We start from the raw sequence: 25415 nt of genomic DNA, 5'->3' as shown, positions 1-25415 counted from the left end.
GTGTAAGGCCAGACAATGAAATTTTACTTTAAAGCATTTAAAACTTAGTGAAAGGCACTGCTGCGTAATTCCAAGCATTTAAAATTCAGGGGTGTTTTGTCAATACTTGTAAAATTAATTTTGACAACATTTTATTTTGTTATCACTTTTAAAGCACTTTAAGGTGTGAGGTCTGGGAAATACTTAGTGTTGCATGCAGGCCCATTATCTAATGGGGAAAAAAATCACATGATTTTCATCCATATTAGATAAAGATGACAATAGATCCCCAGATCCCCCTGTTAAGGGTGACTGCTTCTCACCTCTCTCTAGCTGGCAAATCTAAACTGATCACACAGGTTACACTCTGGGCAACCTGATCTAATGGAGCATGTCCCTGGTCTCTGCAGGGGAGTCAGACTAGATGAACTTTGGAGGTCCATTCCAACACAAACTACTTTATGATTCTATAATTATGTAAATTCAGACAGTGAATTTACACCTGTGCTTTCAGTTGTATTTCTATGGATGGAATGAAACCAGCTTTGGAGACCTTCCTTTTCCCTAATCCTTCCTGAGATAGACTTACCTAATTTTATAATTAAGCTTGAAAATTTAACTCAAAGTGGTTAAATTAAATGAGAAATATCCCAACTTCAGTGATTAATTTTTAATTACCTAACTACATGAGGAAAATATATGGCAAGATTCATCTGATATTTACTACATACTGATTGATACAATACTCAGCAGTATACCAGTAAAATGTGACACATCAACAGTTGGATTAAGTACATAAGCTTAATCATCATTAAAATATAATAAACTTAACAATAAGAATCTCACAAACATCAATAGAATTAATTGAAAAGTCTTGCAGTGGGCAGGAATAACAACATACACCAGGAATAACACTGGATACAAACTTGAAAACATAATGATAGAGAAGGACCTGGAGGTCCTAATGAGCACAATCTGACTATTAGCCAGCGGTACACTTTCACAGCAAAGATCAAGAGTACTCGGGCTGTGTTAGGAAGAGTGGTGCCAGTTGGTTAAGGCAGGTGATTATTTCCTTCTGTTAAACCACAGCGAGAAACACCTGGATTGATTGGTTCCATTCTGGGCTCTATAGTATAAGACAGACATGAATTTACAGGAACAAGTCCATCAAAAGCCCACAAAGATGATTAAGGGATTGTAGATCTGACATACAATGGAGAGGCTGAGAGAGCTGAGATTATTCATCTTGGAGAACAGAAAGCTCAAGGGCAGTCTTGTGAGTGCATATAATACTTGCTGGGGATGAGTAAAGAAGATGAAGGCAGTCTTCACCCAGTGGTATCCAGTGAAAGGAAGGAAGGCAGTGGGCACAGTCTGAAACATACAAAATCCTACTCAGACATAAGGAAAAAAAATTACTATGGGAATAGTCAATTGCTGGAACAGATTGCCCCAAAAGGCTATTGAGTCTCCATCCTTAGAGACCTTGAAAATCATGGACATTTTTTAGCAGGAAGATTGGACTAGGTGATCTCCAAAGGTGTCTTCCAACCTTAGCCATTATGCCATTCTGTGTTATGAAACCTGAGCACACTCATTCTCTTCACTGGCCCCCAAAAATGTGAAAAAGCACTGAGTCACAGAAAAAATCAGAAATGAACATTGCATCTCATGAGTGGCCTGATCTCTATATGTAATAATACAGGTGAAGTTACATAGTCTATGAAATTGAATAGAGTAATTAATAAATATTTATCTTACACATCATTGTCAGAGCTCTTACAATGCTCAAACCAGAAAAGGAAAAAAAGATGGGATCCATTAGATGAGCCTCTTCTGCAAGGGATTTGGCAATAGCTCACTAAATAATGTTGTTAGCAAATACCAAATGCTGCAAAACATATGCTTTGTAACCCAGTCATGCTAATGAAAGAAGCTTAGCCTGAACTGGAAAATAGAGGACAGAAGAGTTATGAATTCTTTGTGCTTTCTATTCCTCTGAGAAAAGGCAAAGACCATACTTAGCAGAAGTCTCTTTAATTTATTGTTGAAAATTTCCAAGTAAGGGCATTCCAGAGCTCCCATATGAAATCTATTCCACATAGTTTCACTATCCTTGTAGCTGGAAAGCTTTTCCTGATACCCATCTTTACAGAAATCTTATACATGTAAGATATCTTATATATGTAAGATTTTCTATATATAATTGGCAAACGTTATAGTAGGCATAACCACTCAGTAGTCTTACTTTCTCTGTTTTAAAACAAACAAAAATCTAAACCACTCAACCATTTTCCCCTGTGCAATATTTTTTTACTAGAATGATTATCATACAATCTTCTGACAGATCTACAATATCTCAGGCATCATGCATGCATGATGCTCATATAGCAATGAGGAAGGGACACAATGGAGGAATGATTGCTATGCCTCAGAAAGGGCTGTAGATTCAGTGGAATGCAATCATAAGGACAGAATCAGGCCAAGCTAAGTGAAGAATGGGGGAAGAACAAATTTTACTGAAAACAGTGGCAATTTTCAGATAGTTTCTAATGTGTATCTTGACTTGACAACAGCAAATGCAAGATGTGAAAACTGCCACAGTACTAAATCTAGCTGTGGTGGATTAAAGTCTTTACTACACCTTTTCTAATACCTAAACATCATACAAGATTTATGTCTACACAAATCTGAAGTTTTCTTATCCTGGACTGTTAAAACTAGCAGTTGCTAACATAGTCAGGCCCTGTGCATCTGTTAACTTTTCAATTCATTTAACAGAAGCCATGAATCCCACATGAAAAATGAGCAAAACCACGTGTCTTTTTTGGGGGAGTACAGTGTAATGTTATAAGCAGAACCAGACTTCAATATTTGCAACCTGCAGTTTACAGTGAAGTTCTTAACAGATATATATTTCAGTTTCTTAAAAATAGAAAATTTTAATTTAAAAAGCAGGATGAAGGCATCTCCTACACCTAGAGTAGTACACATCAACATTTTCCTTCAAAACCACTTGACATCTTTTTTATTTTTTAAATTCTTTTAAATTTTATTTTAACAACCACAGCACAAGTGAATTCAGCCCTTCCCTAGCTGTTGCAAAGAAGACAAAGAGCAGTTATTTGTCTGATATTTTTCTGGGACCAGCAATCTCATATTCTGTCTGTCAGCATGAAAATCCTTGATGTGATATTGAATTAAGAGCTACCTTTTGACAGCCATCCTCATGTAATATTCAAGCCCCTTTTCACCATCACAGGTACAGTACAAGCCTGAGATCTTTTCCTGAAGAGGATGGAGAAGTTGATTCATACCTTTGTCATGTCTAGCTTGGGCTATTACAATTTATTATTTTAGCGAAGTCAAGCTAAATGCCTGCTTCAGCATCTCCAATTTTGTTAAAACATCCATTGCTACAAATCTACCCCAACTCAATACTGTTTATCAACCCACTTCTTTAAATGTTTCCATTTACTTCTAGTAGAATATGACATTTATTTTAAAGGGAAGCTTTCAGCTGGAGAACTGTACCAGTCTTGCTAATTTGCGCGTTTATTTAATAGACTAAATTTTGAAAGGAGCTTTCAAGTATGTAGGTATAAGCATTCACACATGTAAGTAATAGAATTTATGCTTGCAAAGCCCATTTTGACAAAAGGGATTTGCTTCAGAAAATTCTATCCCATGTGCAGGTAAGTGCTAGATCCATCACATGCATGCGGAGATGACAACGTTTTTAAAATAGATGAATAAAATTTTCCGTGGGGAGAAATTTTTGAGTGCACCTGTGGAGCCAAGGCTTTCAGAATTTAGCCTAGCTTTAAAGTGGATTTTCTATGGGAGGTAGCATTGTTAAAGCAGTAGTTTCAGGACAACATTGTCACAGCTCACTTCTTGATTTAGTGATTTTGAGGGAAACAATCTGGTAGTCTGTACCACTGCCTCAGCTGTTGTTTTGTTGGTTGTTTTTTTTTTTATAAACTTAGCAAAAATATATAAAAACAGAAGCAGAAACTGTGCTAATCCAAACCCATTTTCTGCATGAAAACTGTACATTTCTTTTCCTCATTTGTGTGCATAACCTAATAAAATGTTATGAAATAGATTATTTCTTTTAGAAAGACATCTGACATTGATAAATGGACTCCAAGTGATGGGGAATTTACCTTATTCTTCACTAATCCATTGCAAAGCTGATTTCCTTCACTGTTATAAATGTGTATCTTGCATCTACTTTTTCAACTGAAATTCCCTGCCACTGCACATTGGTTCAAGTGAGATGCCATGACTTGTGTAAGAGCTTAATACATCAATGACTGCACCAAGTGCTGACAATACAAAATGAGTGAGCTTTCTCCAACCATCAGATCAGATACAATAATCTTGTTACAGAACATTTATGCTTAAATTTAAATTTATAAAGCATTGCACAGGGTTTTAACCATGCTATTTCACTGACCATAATGGAAATTGTCTGACTGCATGCCCTACAAGCTGCTGATAAAATGTATGTGTTAGACACTAAGGGCAAAATACATGAAATGAATCGTGTGCTGCTGTGCTGGGATTTGTAATGCCTAAAATTTTAAGCTGCTTGACTTCCTTTCTGCTATCAAGGTCCTGGATTAGATGGCCTAGACTAGGAGGGAATAACAGTATAAATCAGTGGGAGCACATAGCTGCCTCACAGCAGCCAGCAGGTTCTGTAGGAAGCCTCTTTATCCTAGCCACAACAGAGCTTTAGCTATTGTTAGAGGAAATATGTAATGAATTATAGTTTTCACCATGGTTTAGCAACTTATTTTGCAATTAGAAGGTATTGAAGATGCCTTTGAAATCTTGTGTCAGGAAACAGAGATACTTATCCCCTTCTGTATTAAGGCATATGGCAGAAGAAACATTTCAGGATGTGATGGCTCCTTTATACCAGGTCTCCTAAGTTCATAGCATCATAGAGTCATAGAATGAATAGCTAAACTTCCTTTCCACCATATGTGAAATCAATGAGTTGCTTCCTCTGACTGAAATAATTCTATTCTCTAAAACCCAAAAAGATCAATCTAAGCACTGCAGTCATCACCAAACTCTTTCCTGAACTGCATTGCAGTTATGTATGGCAAACATCCTCCAAATTAGTTCCCTGAGTCAGTTGCCCAGAATGATATTCCTTACATCATCATTCTCAAATAAAGATTTTAATCCCAGGTGCCATGTGCCCCTTCAGCCATTCACAGAATCACAAAAAGTTTGAGATTGGCAGGGACCTCTGAAATCTAGCTGGTCCAGCCCTCCTGCTCAAGCCTAGAGCCAGAAGTGCAGAACTATATCCAGACTATGCCCTTCAAGGGAGGAGAATCCACAGCTTCTCTGCACAGGTTCTGGATGTCCAAACAGAACCTGCTCCATTTAATTTTGTGCCCTTTGTCTAGGTTTCTATCACTGGACACCACTGAGAAGAGTGTGTTTCTGTTCTCTTTGCACCCACTCTTCAAGTTTCTATACATCCACCTAAGATTCCACTAAGCCTTCTCTTCTGTAGCCTAAACAGTCCCAGCTCTCTCAGTCTTTCCTCATTGGAGAGATGCTCCAAATCATCATCTTCATGCTGAACTCTTTCCAGTATATCTTGCACTGAGGATCCCAGAATTTTGCACAACACTCAAAGAGTGACCTCACCACTGCTGAGTAGAGAGGGGAAAGATCACCTTTCTTGACCTGCTAACAACCACCTAATACAATCCAGGATAAAGTTTGCCTTCTTTCTGGCAAGGGCACATTGCTGCTTTCCTGTTCAGCGTGATGTCCACCAGGAGCCCCAGGTCCTTTTCTGCAAAGCTGTTCTCCAGGTGAGCAATCCCCAGCATATAGTGGTCCGTTTCCACTCTGGTCTCTCTGTACTTCTAGTTTCAAACTCCAGCATCATGAACAAGCAAGACATGTTGGGTTCTTTGATCCTGGTTGAGTCTTACTTCTATTATTTTTTCAAGAAAGCAGATGCAATATCACACCACCTCAGAAGGAGGACCTTGTTCTCATGAAGTTAGAGGAAGTGGGGAAAAGAACTAGGACAGGAACAAAGAGAGAAATAGAATAATAATAATCTAGCACATATGGCTGAGTTGTTGGACAGGGAGACACAACATATACACTTCACATATGTCACCAGAACTACAAGTCACTTCATATTCAGATGTAAAAGACCTCATCACCAAGTACAACAATTTTTTACTCTCCTTCCTTTGCTGGTGTGGTGGATGATTTAATGTCAGATTATTCTACATAGAATAATTTTCATAATATACCTGAAGATAGTAAACAGATTTTGTCTTAAAAAATCAAACATCTCTCAAGTATTCAGCACTGTAGGTGATGAATATTATGTTTACTCCTTTCAATATATTTGCCACTGACAGAGAGTAACCAGTGATTTGTACCTGTATGATTTGTACCTGTATGATTTGTACATGTATGATATAAACACAGGGCTTTAACAAGATATTTCAAAGTTTGAATTGCACAGCGGTGAACAGCAACAGTCCTGAGGCAGTGACAGAATTCCAAGTTCCTTGTTCCATGCACCAGTGTCTTGTTTATAATTGGAGGCATAACATTACTCACACATTAAACTGTAATTCAAAAGTATGATCTAGAAGTCAGGAGACCTGTTTAGATTTTCAGCTCCATCATTTTTTTTCAAGATAAGCAGATCCCAAAACACATTTGTCTCAAAATTATTTTATATATAAATATATATATACATGCATATAATTTTATATATTCTTTTAATAAAAGAACTGTTACATGGCAAGTCATTTACTAATTATAAATATCATTGGCATTAGCAGGAGAGCAAGACATATCCTGACTGCATTGTTTACCTTTTGGAGTAATACTTTGAATGACTTCATTATACCAAGTGTTTAGCAACAAAGCATTCTCAGTGCACTACAACATACATGGCTATAGTTTATGACCTGCTAGCATGAGCTGAGTAATACACATCTTACACAACACTGGTCTAAAATATATTAGATGTGCTCTTGAAACTGGAGTAAGCAGACTGTTCTGTTAGACCCCCTGTCTGAATCCCTAGCAATGTATACATAAAATCTCATTGTTACCTTATAGATGTTTGTTGCTATATGCAGAAAAATTCTCTTGTCCTTTCTGTTTTACACCTAAGGAGAAAGGCTGAAACATGTTAACTTTTCTTGCTCTTATTATGTCTGGAATGTGACATTCACCCTTGCAAGCAGTCAAGGGGATTCAGTTAATGTTTAGCTCTAGGTAAAATTGCCAATTCTCTTAACATACTTAAAATGAGAAAACTGTTGTTCATGCAGGACGCTGATATGTGCTGGTGACAGACAGCTGCTTTCTGAGGTCTGTGAATTTCAGAATGGCTGCATTTCTTTTTGTAGAGCCTTGATATTTTAAAAAAGTCCTCATGGAATATGGCAAAAGCAAGATTAAGGATTCCTAAAGTACGTCCGGAAAAGTACACAAGAAACTTTATAAATCATGCAGACTGCACTTTGGAGCTACAATCTCTAACATATCTGGGGGATAAGGGAACCTCAAACAGTATCTCCAAGACCTATCACTAAGCTCAACTTTATATTGCTGCATTACACACCAGCTGAGGGAACTCTTTCCCCCTGTTTTTTAGTAATCTAACAAAGCATTTTTGTGTCTCTCAGCATTTAACATTCAATTTGTTAAATGTCACTGAAGAAGAATAAAATGAAAAAGACATCAGTTAATAATGTACTCTTTAATGATTCATCATCCCATGACTCTGTGTTTCGCCATGTTGACCTAATTTGCCATGACAGGAACATGGTCCTTGTTTCAAAGTATTCCAAGTGTAGAAATTACTAAATGTTAGTGAGAATTGTATGCTACCTTAGCAAAAAAAGCCATCTTTATTGGCATTATTTTAACTGTTCATAATAAAGACCTATCATTTAGAAGACACAACTACACTAAGTAGAACATTATTTATTTAGATAACTAATGTTTTAATTGCCTCACTTAGGGGCTGATCCTTCCTCATGCAACACCGACATTCTTCTTACATCAAACATCAAAGCAGTTGTTTAGTATTTTGCTAGATAAGACAAAATTGATCTGTAAATCCAAATTTTGTTAGGATTGTCTGACACTAAACCAATCTCACAGTATAAAACCTTCAACTAGAATAGTACAAGCAGGCTAAGAGGTTAAAGCAATAATATACCTTTCATCCATTCCTCATATATTCAAATCCATCCGTATCTGTATCAGTGAAAATCCTTGTGTGTTGACAGCAGTAACTACCACAGGATTTTCGCCTATGGTGGAGAGAAATATACAACACAAACCTGTAAGTACAAATGATCAAATACTGTGCCACTTAAAGATCTTAAATGAGAAGACAAGAACTGAAAGGCTGATAAAATTAAGCTTCTCTTTCTCCTTCAGGATAGTCATCCCAAAATCAGATTGAGACATTCTGGTATTACTGTGATTAAGTTTATGTTTCCATGTTTAGTTAACCTGTGAATACAAAAGGGCCTGTAGCAGGCATCAGTATTAGACAGCAACTCACAAATGTAAGAATTTAGAAAACTGGAGGAGAAGGATGAGCAAAGTGGTGAAGATTTAGCTTAGATGTCAGATTGGAACATTCTGCTGAAATTATTGCAAAATACTTGCTGGCAGTGAGAATAGTAAATCTGGGCAACTACATTTATTAAAAGTATTCTCTATGCATTATTTATTTACAAATAATCACCTTCCAGATATATAAGTATTAGAGAGACTCTGTTTTTTCCCTAGAAACTTAATTAATTTACCTATCCCAGTATAACCCATTTATCCAATTTATCTTCTTTTTTATTCTACAAGCCACCCGTAATTTGAGCTGTCACATTAATATATAGTGATTCCAGTGCACTTCATCAGGACAAATCTAAAATGAAAAAATGGAAGGAAATGCATAAACATTTACAAGGTCAACTGCCAGAATATCATTTCATGAGTGAAAGTATCCTATGAGGCACAATTTTACCTTAGACAAGGTCAACATGAGTTTATTTGTTTATTTCCGGATGCATGGCTTTCATTATGCACTTCTTAGTAGCTGCCATTTATGTGAGAAAATGATACTGAAAATTATTAGCTCCAAATGCAGCACCAGAAAAAAGAGCAAACTCAGATAAAAATTTGAACTTCTGTGTTTGCAACTAGATTCACACGTTCCACCCTTATGATCCCAAATTAGTGTTAGTAACTCCCACCGAGTACTGCATGCTCTCACTTTTGAACATTTAATATCGATTCAGAAGATTGGATTAATTCCCATTAGCTGCGTTCTCCAAAGTTTGGAAATTACCTTAGATACAATTCCTACAGCTTTCATTTTTCTTCCAGTGTACACCTATGGTGGAACTTAGAGGAGTTTGAGCTGTGGGCCTGATCTCAGATCTGCTGATATTCCAGAAACCTTTCACAGTGAAGAACATTTCCTGAGGCAACATAAAAAAATATGACCTAGCAATGGATACATAAACTTTATTGGAATCAGAGCAACTTTGCAAGAAAAAATGAACTGATGATTTAAAGAAACTTGTTTAAACTTATCACATGCATCACATTTCTAAATAAATGTCCATTTATTCCAACAAGGAAAAGCAGTAAGAAAACAGATAGCCAAAGTAGAGGACAATTTATGAATCGTTTTCATCTACTTGGATTCCTGCCCATGACACTATTATCCTAAACATCACATTAAGGTATAGCCTGCAGTCCTGTTGTGGATGATAAAGGACAGTAGGTAAGTGTGGGCAGGGATGTGTGCCTCTCAGAGCAAAAGGAGATATCACTCCTTCAAAGAAACTCCAGAATATATTCCAACTACAGACAACAGAGAGCACCAGGCACTTCTATGGTGCAATTACTTACTCTAGATGTCTATTTTGGATGCATTCAATAACACCCTGCAAAATACAAAACACTCAACAGTGTCATCTAGACAGTTAATCCATGTAGACAATGCAGGTATGTATATTTGGTCACAACCCATCCTATGACTCTGATTATTTTGTTATATTTCTTTCATGTGAGCAGCTTTATGAGTGACTAACTCCACTGATGTCTGTATTTCACAAGTCACTCAGTCAATTGGATGATTTATAATGACAGATAATGTTTCCCAAATATCTATTCTTTTTGAGTTAAGAATTAAGCAGTGTGGTGTCCAGGAGGCCAGTTGTCTTTTCTGCAGAAACGTTAGGTCAGATTTATGTCTCTGCAAAGCTTTTGTCAGATCTCTTTTTACTGAGAGCCGTATGAGGACAGCACTGAAGCCCCCATACTCTGAGTATGCATTCAGTTAGACTATCACAGGCAACAGTTTCCCTCAATTAGTGCCCACACAGGGAACCACCAGGAAAGTTCATACCCTGGTACATTGTAGAATCATAGCATGTTTTGGGTCGGAAGTGACATCCAAAGGTCATCTAGTCCAACCCCCTTGCAGTGAGCAGGGACATCTTCCATTAGATCTGGTTGCCCAGAGCTGGGTCAAGCCTCACCTTGAATATCTCCAAGAATGGAGTCTCAACCACCTCTCTGGGCAACCTGTTCCAGTATTGCATCACTTGCACAGTAAAGAACTTCCTCCTAATGTCCATCTACTCTTTTCTGATTCAAAACCATTGGCCCTTGTAAGATACTGATATCTGGTTTGGTGTTTTGTTTTGTTTTGTTTATGATTTACAGGTGCAGTTAAACAATGAGCAAAGCACTGTACGCATTGATGGCCCCACAGAAGAGATGGCAAAAATTAAAAGCAGAGATGGTTTCCACATAAGGCATGTCATTAGATTTCCAGCTACATCAAAGAATATTCAGTATCACTTGCAGCCAAAAGAGTTCTTTTTCCAAAACATATTTTCACTGAAGATGTTCACATCTTAGTTCTTTAGAACTAATGCATTCCTGTAGCAACCAAGGATTTTGTCAGTTCCTGATTATATTATGGTGTGCAATGGTCACTTGTAAAACAGCAAATAAACACATTTTTGACTGTGTGAGATCCCTCGTCCCTTACTCTCTAATACCACCATGGCAGTTATAAGTTTTTGCACTTACACTGCTGTACCATCAACAACAGCAACATTTTCTCATGGTAGTCCTACTTTAAAAGAACACTGATAACACAAACTTTTGCTTCTCAACCTATCCCATTCTACACTACAGACCAGACTTTGTCATGGCAAGGAACAAATACCTGTTCTAGGCAAAGTTTTTAACTACTTTAATTAAAAGTGAAATAAATAAAAGTGAAAATGGAGATATACTTTGAAACATACTTTCCTCTAGGACTTTCTTACTCTCTTGATTAGACTAGATCGTGTTACCTGCAATCACCTATTTGCCTAGGCTTTTAAAATAGACTGCTCATAGAGCTATGAATGTTTAGCAGAAAGTAACTAAAAGGCATACTTTGGACATTAAAAGGCTTTGCAAGAGTTCCCCATTTCAGTGCTTTCATGTGTATTTCTGTAAGTTATAATTTTAAAGTTCTGTGTTTTCTTTGGAGACTGTTTATATGGAAAACTTTTCATGATATAAATAACTAAGTGCATCCTGTGAAAGCTAAGTAATTCCATATCTTGATATACTAGTCACGTACTGTGGATACAGTCCAGCTAGCAAATAATTTGTAGAATACTACTACAATTAATATAATTCACAATTACCATAATTCACAGTTACCATTTTTAACTAAGGTAGCTTTTAAAAAAATCTCTGTACAGTTATAAGCCAAACATTGATATTTACCATGAAATCTAGTCATTTTATACTACATTGCATCTTGTCTTGTCAATCAATGCCTAATGCAGTGTTCCTCTAATTATACACATACAATGTAATTATCTTGTAAGTAGAAATATTCCTATTAAATATAACAGTGCTTTAGGCATGGGTAGACTAAAGAAACAATGCTCTATGGAATTGTGTACAATGATTCTTACCTAAACAAAGAACTGAAATGTCATATGAAGATGGAGCACAATAAGAGTGACTGGTATGTCATTTTTTGGTACCAGTTAAAGTATCGTATGCTGACTACCTTACAATGCACTCTCAATTAGAGTTGAAGATACACATTTCTGTTATTGTTTTAACCTGTTAAAATTTCACTATTGTTTTCAAGGAAATCATGGCATGCTTCTTATATGAGTGACACATTTTATTTTTAGCTTTAGTACTTTATAGAAGAAAAGATGAAGCAGAGAGAGCATCAAATCTAGGAAGCACGTGCATTAGCTATTATCAGTCACCTAGCTCATACTTGTCTCATTAATGTGGTTTCAGAAGAAGGTCAGACCTGTAGCAGATGTATTACTTGGGCGACAACAGGAACATCAGCACTGATGCGTATCACTCACAGAAGTAAAACCTCTCTGCTTGGGCCATTGCTGCCCAATCAGGACACCATTACTATGAATAAATTGTTACACTTAGTCTGGTAAGTATATATAAAAAAAGAAGTGCCATCAGAACTACTTCCTTCAGATCTACAGAATAATCTCCTCAAATACAGAAAAAGGGGGAATTTGGGAGAGAGAACATGAAAAATGTCTATGTATCCTCTAAGTGGGTCATACCATGTGGGAAGAAGTATAACCCTAATGTATTTACAAAACACGACACAGACAAAGCAAACGTGGTGGATCAACATCCACAAAAGGCATTCAGTGCAGGCTGCAAAACATCATCTAAGTATCCAAATATCAGTATCTGTGTGTAAACTCGGTGTCTAATTTACCATTATCATCATATGAATGCTATTCAATACAAGCAGGAGGGCTGTACATCTGACTAAATGTCAGGGTGATTTTAAGAGCTCTCCAGAATCTTTCAACATCCTGAAAGCTTTGGAATCATTATTGTTTCCCTATATTACACAAGACTATTTAGAAGTTTGCTTTGCATCGAAAGTTTAACATAAGCATAACAACATTTAACCTTGATAAACACAAATCAAAGTTTAAAGTGCTGGTGACTTTCATATTCATTGTCCCTTTTTATTTATCTTTTCAAGCTTTGATTTCCTACTTCTTTTATATAATTTTGTCATTAAATTCAAAGAGCACATTTGAGGTGAGAAACTGAATCCCTCTGTATTTGTTACAGTTGCCAGCTGATAGTCAGTGACTAGTGAAGGGACATAATCTATTAGCAAAGTAACCTTAATCTACAAGTTTAATGGACTTCACCCATCTACAAAGCACACTCAGGCAGCTGCGATCCCTTATAACCCAGTCATGCACAGCTCTGAGCATTAGCTGGGCTGCAGTTCTTGCCCTCCATTCTCATTTATATTCACACTGTCTGCCTCCTTTGAGGGTATGCAGCAACTCTTGGAGATGCACCTTGGTGCACCTTAAGGCAAGTTGTAGGCAGTGATTTTATCTCACTGAGCCACTGTAGCCTTTCAGCTACAAAACATGGCTTATGTCGAAGTCACTCACTGAAGGTATTGATGCTGCTTTGAAATGTATACTTATATTTTTAAAATGCAGTGAATTTCCATGTAGGGATGATGTAAAATTTAGAGGAGATCAATGAAACCTCTCTCAGCTGATACAACAACAACAAGAAAATTGCATAGACTTTAGAATAATCAAGGAGTTAATCTAGTTTCATTCCTCCATGACTAAAATTCCCTGGTAGGCTTTTATTTTATTAATTTTCCAAAACTATAAAGTGAAAAACTCAGTTAACTGAAAGAAACCAAAAGCCCTGTTTGGTAGATACAGATATGAACTGTGTCTTTTGAGGTGTTCCAGAGAAAATGTGTTCAGAATATTGAAGTCTCAAATGAGTTACCAAAGGTTATTCACTCACAAGTGAGATAAATTCATACCTGTCAAATTGTCGGGATCCTCTGTGTGATCACTAGGGCCTCAAATAATTTATTTTTCCCCCAGTGAAATTTCAATATTTTCATGTATCCAAATTTAGTATAATTTCTTGTGTCTCAAAGTAAATTAATTAATTTTCCTTTCATCTCACTTTCTACTTTCACCAGACTAGTGTGGAGAAAAAACCCACAATAAATCCAGGTTGGCTGACACAAATTGTTTTTAAATACAATTTCACAGTGCAAACAGCCTGCAACCTCCTTACAATAGATATTATACTTGTAAACAGAATCTTTTTAGTGAAGTCCTATGGCTGCCAGTGATTTAAAATTGGCATGTAAATTATTATTTCAAACTAACTCAAGAGCCACTTAGCTCTTGAACACTTTTTCACTGCTTGAGCTCTGAGTGATAGACTAGTGTATGAACACAAAAGCTTTCTTTCTTCTCGACTTTGATACTTGATCCAAAAGGAAATATTATGTGCAGCTTAAACTTGCCTTGCAGAATCACAGAAAGTTAGAGGTTGGAAGGGACCTCCAGAGATCATCGAGTCCAACCCCCGCTGCCAAAAGCAGGACCACTTAGGGTAGTCTGCACAGGAATTTATCCCGGTGGCTTTTGAAAGTCTCCAGAGACTCCACAACACCCCTGGGCAGCATGTTCCAGTGCTCTGTCATCCTCACCATAAAGAAATTTTTCCTCATGTTGAGGTGATACCTTCTATGTTCAAATTTGTATCCATTGTACCTTGTTTTCTTACTGCACACCACCAAAAAGAGATTGGCCTCTCCACTTGACACCCACACCTCAGCTATCTATAGACATTGATCAGATCCCTTCTCAGTCTTTTCAAGACTAAACAGCCCCAGGTCTACCCTTGTGGCTCTCTATTGGACTTTCTCTAGCAGATCTCTGTCTCTTGAATTGGGGAGCCCAAAACTGCACAATACTCCAGTCTCACCAGGGCAGAGCAGAGGGAGAGAAGAACCTCCCTAGGCCTGCTGGACACTATTTTCTTGATGCACCACAGGATACCATTGACTCTCTTGGCCAAAAAGGCACATTACTGTCCCATGGAGAACTTGCAGTCCACTAGGACTCCAAGCTCTTTGTGGAGGTGCTCTCCAGCAGGACCTCCCCTAACCTGTACCCATGCCTGCTGTTATTTCTTTCCAGGTGCAGGACCCTGCACTTGTCCTTATTGAACTTCATGAGGTTTGCTTTTGCCCAGCTCTCCAGCTTGTCCGGATCTCACTGGATGGCTGCACAGCCTGACAGGGTGTCATGTTATTGTAATAACATGAATCACCATTTCCATCATATAAAATGTGGACTGAATTTGACATCAGCCCTGTGGACTGATGAAAATTCAATGGAGCACAGCTAAAAAAGGAGCTGAGCAGCCAGCAGAACAGGAGAAACCTTCAGTTTTCAAAGGAAAAAGATGGTCAGGGCCAGCAAGGGAGAAACAGTTCACTCATGAAGCTAGAACAGCAAAAATGGTGGACAGAAACTTTTACCAGGAGTGTAAGAGACATGGAAAGACACAAAAAGAGGCAGAGACTGATAACAGTATCAGGATTCTCCCTGTGTTTTTCTGACTGTTCTTTTTACTAATTGCACATAATAGAAATTTGGGTTGCAACAGGATTCAAGGTCACAGTCACTGCATAGCCAAGATTTTGTAAAAGATTAATTTTTAACATTCCTGACTGCATGGCAAATAGCTTAATTATATTTGCTTTCACCAAGAAAGAGAAGGAGGAAACAAGTCACCTATATCTTTTCCATGCTTCATGCCAACTAGGTTGACTTTAAAAAAAAAACAGAATAGAGTTCCTTGAATGATAATTCTATTTTATATTTTTGTATTCTGCACGTTTTGCCTTTCTGGGCTTGTTGGTGGAGCGCTTTATTTCACAGCATTAACATTCTACCTTTTGCAACATTTGGCATCTCAGTGCAAGGAAGTAAGATGGAATTTTGAATAAGGCAGTGGGACAAAAATTGGAAGACCTCTGTATACTTCCTCCTGCTTAGATAAACGATTCCACAATTCTTTGTTCTCCATATAGTGCCGTTAGATCTCATACAGAGTAAAATACCTTTAATAATATATCTTTCATTCTATTCAATTTACATCTTTCTGGATAAAACTGTAAATTCTCCTATTCAGTCACACTGATGTGGTTGACATCCTTTTCTGAAAATCCATGCATAATTTTATTTTGAAAGCTATGCATTACTTCCCAACCCACACTTATGTTGGTTCTGAAAAATGCAGCTAACACATTATCCTCTGTTTTAATGATATCTGATTCGTGATGAGGAATAACTATTGGAGGAGAGTTAAAACAATGAAATGTTCCATCAAAGTAAGACTGAAATTCCCAGTCTTCTGAGAGTGAAAGACTAAACTATTCCATGCTTGTACCTTGAATAAGACTGTATTGCTCCTTTGGATAAAAGTTTTTCTATTTACAGGTCTAAGATAGAATGAACTATAAAAGAACAATTCTATTTTTGTTGTTATTATTACTGTTACAAAAGAACCTTTGATTTGACTTTTTATGATAACAGAAAGATATTCTATTTATAGAAAGCTAAAAAAACCTCAAATAATTTTCTGGCATTCCAGTAGTACTAATAGTGTCAATATTTGCACTGTTATAATCCACAACTGACATGCTTTGATCCTGCTAAAGGGAGAATCTGGCCCAATGGGGTCAGAGAAGAATGTAACGGCATATGTATATTGTATAAATACAAATAAAATAGATCACAAGGCACTCAGAAAATGACAGCCACTTTAATTCTTAAAGGGCTCAGACTTTCAACCCCTTTAGAAATTATGAAATGAGGAATAACAAAAAAACGACCCCCCATTATTATCCGAGCAGAAGTGGTATAAGATCATTTATCTTGATGGATGTCACCTTAGAGCACATATTATCCCTATCTCTCAAAGTGTTTTTTCCTCCTTATTTCATCTCTGACATTCATTGTAAATTTAATGATCCACATACGATTTGCTGGTGTCTCAGTCTGGTGTTTTGAATCATGAAACTAGTGCTAAATTTATTGCACTGCAGTACCACTTAGTGAATCATTAAGCAGTACAGTGATTTTAATGATTTGGATCATACTGGACCTCATCACTGTATAATGAGGTTCCATTTAGTGTAAATTTTATGTAAAAATTCAATTTGCAAACCAACAACATGAAACTAAAACATTGTTTCTAACCTGACATTGTATTTATTTATTGTGATTTCCACCAGTGTTTCACATGGGGAAAGAAAATACTACCTCATTACAAATGTAATTTTTCATGGTCCTTGCACCACTGAAAAATATGTACTTCCAGGCTGGTTTTTTAGTAGAAATCTGTTCTTAAACATAAGTCTCTAGAGGGCTCAGATATGGCTATTTGAGTATGCTGTATTGTGGATCTGGCTAAACAATCAGAGAAGTGATCATTCAAAGGGCTCCCAAATACTTCTCTGCTGTCTAAGAGGATATACTAACACAGAGGGGAACATTCATTACTGCCCAGCTCAGTAGCATGGGATCCCCTCATTGCTGTTCCCATTATAAACTCTTTCTCAAACCAAAAGGTTTCCACACTAGATATTTGTACCTTGCTTCTCTAAAACATGCTGAAGGAACTGAATAGATAAATGTTACCAACCCGAATACAGATGCACCACTTTGAGCAGTTCTATACTAGAAAGTGTAAGGACACAAAGGAGCTAACATTTTTAGAATAATTAGTAGCTCATTAGAAAGCTTTTCATTTTAGATATTTTATTTTTCCTCAAAGCTTGCTTCTCAGATTGATTTTTATCAAAAAAAAAAAAAGCAACCTAAAATATTCACAAGTTATGACTGGGTCATACTCTGATTCCAGTTCACCTACTCTTTTGGTAGTATTAACTAAGATGGTTGGGCCAGAGTCCTAAAACAGGAGAACCTTAACAGAAAGGAAGCACAATTCTTGAAAAGACTGATGTTTTTTCAGTTCTTCTGCTCCAGAACACATGCATTTGAGGAGACTGAGATTGAGTTAATTAAGTTATTGAAGAATTACGTTATTTTTGAAGTGATGTAAAAACAGTGGAGACATACTAAACATCTTCAAATTAATTGACCTGTTAGTTCAACAGCACCATGGCAACTCAGACTCTCTAAGTGCTTTACAGAAGTCAAAGGCAAAAAAGAAGTGAAGAGGATGAGAGAGGGGTATTTTTCTCTGAAGGAAAAAGGAAAGCAATGGCATGCAGTAAAACAAATGCATGTAACTGGCAAATAAGAGAGATAACGCAATGACCCTAGAAACGTCTCCAATAAATGTGCATGTTACAAAACATCCTAGAATGGTGCAGCCACTTTTCTTCAGGATTACTCAAGTCACATATCCACTGCCAGGCACACAATGGAGAAACTTTCTGTTAAACAGGATCAATGGCTAAGAATTATATGATACTACTTACCTGCACATTTTTTAAATGGAGAGCAATATAACAGAGATAGAAGCTCCTCTCAGCTTTTTAACTTTCTTTTTCACAGTTCAGCTGTAGGCACAATGTTTTATGGAACCAGGAACATTCAGTAATCTGGTTTGAGAGACAGTAAATCCTGCAATATAAAGTTATGTAGTTGCTGTGGAGCTGGAAAGAATAATAGAGGAAATGCAATATAAGATCTCTAGGAAACAATCTGAAATATATCTTTAAAAAAAAATTACAATTGAATCTCCATTTGCTTGTAACAGTGTTTTTAACCATATATGCAGGGACCGATGCATTTGGTCAAGGATGAACACATGCACAGTCTCACACAGAACAGATTCAGTAATACTCATGCACAGGCTTGTGAGAATCAGAGCTAAACAAGCTAAACAAACAGTTTTCTATGGATTTGCATGTCACAGGTGCTATCCTCTCCTGCTGCAGATGCTATATTTCCAGCAAGCACTTCTTGTTCACAGAAAGCTCATCTGTTTTGTCTGGATTCTAACAATATTTGAGTAGTGGTTGTAAACTTTTCTCCAACTGAGCCTCTAACAGGGTATCTCTTTTCAACTTTCCAATCTACATTACACATTTACAGATTCATGATCCATGAACTCTATACTCTGCAGCAAAATTTGGTCAAAACTAAGTAAAAGGTATTAAGAGAGGAGTAGTCAAGGAAATTAGTCAAACGGATATAGACCAAGACAATATAAATTCAGAAGATTTTTTTTTTCCTATACAACAGAACAGAAATTAATAATATAATAGAAGAACAGAATTTGCAATGGAATAAAAATAGAGAGTTAGGTTAGCAGTCTATTTAAAGGCTGTCTTTTGTTTAAATTAGATGGAATACTTGAATATGCTCTTGCTGAGATAACAAAACTTCACAACAAGATTTTTTTAACATGCTGTACCAGCCCAGCTCAGTCAGACCATTCAAATGAACTGACTTCCAACTTTTCTTTAAAGTGGGTGCAGCAAAACCACATTTTGAAATCTCTAAACAGTGCTTTTATTATAGCACAAGTCAGAATAAAAAACTTTTTAAACAGAAAAAACAATCTAGTCTGCCAGCTAAGACAAAGTAAACTACAAAGGCTGGCAAAGAAAACCCTAACACACACTTCTACCTAACACACTTAGCAATTCACAGCTGCTCATACTGGTTTCTTAATGAAAAAAGAGGTTTGTGCTCAGAGACATGGACAAAACTCTGATCAATTTTAGCCAAGTTTAATAGGTTAATAGAAGAGCCAAAGATAATTAATTGGAACAAGTCTTTCAAGAATCAGCAGGTAGACTATGAATAGCCTGCATAGGTAGCCATAAGCCTGCTGACCTAACTGGTGAAGGCCTGCTGGTACACATGCTTCCTGGAGTCAGTGAGCTCTCTATTTCTACTTACTAGGGAGAAGTTCAAGTGTATGGGAGCTGGCTGTGGGCACTACAGCAAGAGAAGAGGAAATCACAGAAGGCATGAAAGAGAATTGAATGTAATGCAGTAGGAAATGAAATTATTTTGTGAATTTAAAAAAAGTGAGACTCACATCCACAACTGACTAAAAATATCTACAACTCAGTGAAAACTTGTGTCCGCTTATTCTGATGTCTTGTCGAATTGAATTTACATAGTTATCAAAGAAGTCATAGCCTACCCTTTGGTAAATGGGATCTACAGGATAGAGGCAGCACGAGTTATGGTATTGCAAGGAGTTTCTCAGATCATTCTGATTATCCAAGGCATCTGGACCATACAAGTAGTGTGATCCATACAAGCAGAATTCATAACAAATAATACTTTCAGCAGCTCCTCAGCAAAGGTTAGCTAACTGACAGGTCAGCATGACAGCTTTTTGTTGGTTTGCTGAGCAGCTCTGTGCCAGCTCATACAGAGTACACAGTTCATGCAGCACAGAGATTAGATATCTAAAGAGATATCAAATAAAGCTTTAAAGCATATAACATGACACTCTTCAGCAATAATATAAAAAAAAAAAAAAGTAGTATTGTAGCATTTGGGCTGTGAGAATGTAATGGTGTTCAGAAATTAGACCTGCCGCTATTGTCAAAGGTTACTTGTGATTCTGGTCAGCAGTGTAAAACATCTCAAAGATTAATGTGTGTTTCAGAATATTTAATGTAAAGCAGACACTTTAAAGGCAATTTAAATTACCCACCCCATAAATCAGCCTTTTAAAAAAAATGTTGTCTGGAATCTATGAAAAACTTATTTCTCTTATAAAGAGAAATAGCTCTTCACCATATATAGCCTTTATTTTAAGAGTAAGACTAAAGATGAAAAGTCTCAAAAATGCAATCTCTAAATGTGAAAACAGGGTTCTTTGTGGCTTGCAAAAAGATAAGGACCCAAGCAAACTCTGAACACAAACAAATAAAAAAAGACAAGCCATTCCTCCTTACATACATAAAAATCCAAGGTTTGTCACAGATGAGCTGGAGGATGAATATAATTTGAATACTTGAAAGTCTTTCTACTCTTTGATTTCAGACAGCTTTGTTTTGCCAACTGCATTTTCAAGCAGCCAAGGACAAAACTAATAGACACGGTAAAATTGTTTTTTGGCATCTTACCCACAAAATGACTAGAAAAACTTGTATTTTTCTAAGGCTTTATTCAGTCATTTGTTGTAATAACAAGTAATTCTTCTGCTCAAAATTTAAGTTTTATGCTGCTCATTTTCTAACACATTGTATAATGTTTTGTAACTCATTATCTGGGACTATATATGTATCAGGGCATTGTCATCTCCAACATCAGCTTACTATGTTTTATCCAAGATCATAATGTACTTTGCATGATATTTTTTTAATTTGACAATTAATTGATGTGAAAAAAAAAAAAAGAAATCTATGTCATAAACACAGGGGAAGCTTTCCACAGGGAAGAATTTCCATCTCTTTGGGTCATTTGTTCTTTTTTTCAGGATGTTTCTCTCTTCTACATACAGCATCACCAAACGCTGTACTTACAGTGCTACCACTTAATAAATGATCTTCATTTTATGTTTCAGTAACAGCTAATCATACAAAAAACAGTAACAAGCAGAAATTGACAATTGCATGACTAATATCACAAGAAAGCCTGAATGAAAATGACAATGAAAACCAGGATTCTGCTAAAGAATGTAACCATCTGCCTAGTAAACCAGGGAGTTATTTGGGTAAAATAAGATAATTGGAAGTCCTCTTTAGAAGAACATAGACTGCAAAAGAAATGAAAACTTTATTCTAAGGCTGCAAATGAACTTCCTGATTTAAAAAAATCAACTCACATTTTTCCATTCACAGACATTCGATTTTCACACTACTTCCATTCCCTTTTTTCTCTTTTCATCCTCCATAATATTAATGAACAATAGCATTTGTAGTGTAATTGTTGTTGGTACACATGTACATGTGGATGCATTTAGCATAGTACTTTGAAGCAATGGTAATGGTGGAAAACTCTTGGAAATAGTCCAATTTTTATGAAAAACTCAAGGGCCCTTAACTTAATAGACATTAAATGAAATTGTTCCCAATACTACTGCTAGTTATTTACTTTGATACTTAGTTTTAAAGTATTATTTTTAACATTAAAATACCTGGGACACAAGATGATTTATTCCAAACCTCTGAAATGTATTGGTAGCCCATTGTTGATCTTATCATTCAGATTTTAAAATACCTGATCAGGGATTTTTTCTGCTCCAACAGTTTTAATTTTGCAAGCCACTGGACCTTAATGTGAGCTAATCTCTTTACCTATTTTGGATGTGTGGGGTGAAAAACTAAGAAGGCCTTTTTGTTTAAAATAATGAGTTTATGTGCATGCACAGCAATTACTGACATTTCATAAAGTTCATATTGCTGTTCTGTATATCTCAAATGTCTGTATCAGGGCACCAAAGAGGAAAAAAAAACACACTTTGAACACAGAACCTGAATGAAATGCTAGGTTAATACAGGAGTGAGTCCACTTTAATAGCACAATTTTTGCTTGATTGCGTTGTACTTCAAAGAGACTCAAATGTAATTGTTTTCCATTTTCCTCCTCTTTTACACTATAATAAAGTCTGTGCTAAGGGTATTATCCCATGGAAAGTAAACAAATTCTTTCTTGTAAAATGTATAAAAACTATAGGAAGAGCTGCATTAGGATGAAAGAGTAATATATGCCTGGGGAATCACAGAATGGTTTAGGTAAGGAACCACCAAAGGTCACCTAGTCCCACCCACATGCAGTTAGCAAGGACATCCTCCATTAGATCAAGTTGCCCAGAGCCCTGTGGAGAGTGACCTTGAATATCTCCAAGAATGGGGCCTCAATTACTTTCCTGGGCAACCTCTTCCAGTTTTCCACTACCCTTGCGGTAAAGAACTTGTTCCTATTACCCAATCTAAACCTAGTCTTCTCTAATTTAAAACCATTTCTCCTTTTCCTACCACTACAGGTGTTCGTATACAATACTTTTCCAGCCTACTCATAGGCTCCCTTCCTTAAAATAAAAGGAATATAAGTGTATTCATGCCTATAAAGCTGTTTAAAAACAGGGGGGGAAAGTGGACGTAGCAAGTTTAGGAACATCAGAGAAACCTACGGTGGTGTTAATACATAGATACAACTTACCAGACTGTATCTGGAGTTTCTACTTACTTCTGACTTTAACACTGATGTACAATGAGTTTCTGAGAGTCACTCTGAGCGTTGTTCATTGTCAACTGTGGCATTACATAGATGAGTTAACATTTTGATACTTTGGACCATAAAGGCTCTATCGGTTTCCATTAGCTTTGTTTAACAGAGACTACTCAGTCCGCACTTAATGAAGAACTCAAATCTACCTAGTGGACTTCAGAATTTTGAAACTGAGGAATAAGAATAACTTTGAAAAATCAAGAAAAGTGCTGTAAACCAGCAATAATAGTAACAAAAGTAATAATGGAAAACTCCTCAAGTCTGGATTTTAACCTGCTATTCTCTTCCAAGGGATCCACAAAGTTTGAAATCATGCTTTGAAATTCTGTCTTATAGTACTACTGATATATTTGAATTGAAAGGGGAAAGTTCAACTATGTATAAATTTAACTAACCAACTTGCACTTTATCCATCTTCATGATTTTGTGAGTCTCAGCTGCATTACTCTCAATCTTCCCTACAAATGGAAGAGCACAAACCTTTCAAGTCTTCCCTCATAAATCAGCTACTCTGTCTCCTAATTCTCTCCATTCTTCTAAAATCTATTATGTCCTTGTATGGTGAGGCCAGAACTATTCACAATGCTCAATATGTTGAGGCAACAGTCTTACACAATAGGAAAATCAGCGCTTCTGTTTTGCCCTTCCTTCTTTTCTTTGAGATGACCAAAACTTTGAGGGCTTCTTTTTGGACTTCCCCTGCCCACCAAGCTCAAGATTTCAAGGACTGACCTTTCCCACAGCTGTGACTTCCAGGTCAGTGCTCAGCATCATCAATACAGTTCAGATGTTTTTATTATTATTATTCCTAGATGGTTTACATTTATCTATATTGAACTTAGTTTGTTATGTTTTTGCCCACTGACTTAGATTTCCCTAGGTCATTTTGGAGTTCCTTGTCATTGGTGTAACATTTTACTCAAAAGGGTATCATCTACAAACAGAGATTGCTTGGTCTAGTCTCTTCTCTGGGTCATTGATGAAGGTGTTCAATAAAACTAGTCCAACCAATTATCCATGTTTTATCTCAGTATGGATTTATCTCTCTTCTGCAAAGGGGCTATTAAGACCTGTCCTTTGTTTGCTATACTTTAACCAACTCTTATAAAGGAACCATTCTTCCCATCCTGTACCATCTCAGTTTCTTTTAATGGTGAAAAACCTTGTGAAAAAGGTTTGAATAAAGAAAACATTCCTGACCTCTGTAAGAAAGTGGATTCATATTTCATACAAGTAGCTATTGCAAACTCAAAGGGTTTAGGGCAGGAAGAGGGGGGCATCATTTTATCAGAAGCTATAACCTTAGCAATTTTCCTAGAAGACCAAAAATAGCAACAAAACTTTCCAATCTTAAAAACAGTTTCCACAAATAAAAGAAGTGCATGGAATTTCATACTTCTATTTGAAGTGCACCATATGTCCTCTAATACCTATGCACAATAGGGTGCAAGTTTAATGACTTGCTTTTTTGTGCCCCTGTTGCAATTAGATATTAGAGGACATATGGCATGGTGCATCCCTGGAAGAGAATTTTCTTGTTTTGCTGGTTTTCTGCTACAGGCATAGCATTACTTTAGTGATGATATTGTTGAGGGAATTCATTCACATGTTGATTTCTATCCTTGAAACCTGAAATTCCTTTCAGATTATACATATTTAAGAAATCTCCAAACCACATATGTAACTAATATCAACAGGTCAATTATCAATAACAAGAAGCTATAATCAGTTTGAAGTATGATTTTAGACACCATAATGAATGTTGCATTTATTATGGTTCGAATTATAGTCTGTGTTCAGCAATCATTGTTGAACCAGTGGCTTCCTCTTTCCCTTTCAAAATCTTCTCCCTTTACATGCATCATTGTCCCCAAGTGGGTATCCAGGCTCACATATTTATTTCCCTGATGTGTAATCCTCAGTTCTCCCTCTCTTACTCAAGTCCCTGTGTCATGTCAACTTCTATGGCCTAGCTCAGACTTTTTACATTTATTACTATAGGAATCTGTTACTAGACGTTGTCTTCTGCAGAGACAGCATAGTATTTTTCTTTCTAAAAAAAAAAATAATGTTTAATTTGCATATATAAACAAATTATGTATCGATAAAGTGTTCAAAAACAAGGAAAAAGAAACCTCAAAATTATATAAATACACAAAAAGGATTTGAATAAGTGAACTCAGACTATTCTATACATGTTCTTTACTGTTGTAGTGTCATTCTTAACAAGTATATGAAAATAATTGCTAAAGAGGATGCATAAGGATCCAATCTATTTTTTTTAATGCT

The sequence above is a fragment of the Dryobates pubescens genome, chromosome 7 (genome assembly GCF_014839835.1).
Source record: "Dryobates pubescens isolate bDryPub1 chromosome 7, bDryPub1.pri, whole genome shotgun sequence".
Taxonomy (NCBI): Eukaryota; Metazoa; Chordata; class Aves; order Piciformes; family Picidae; genus Dryobates; species Dryobates pubescens.
Note: the sequence above shows the minus strand (reverse complement) of the source record.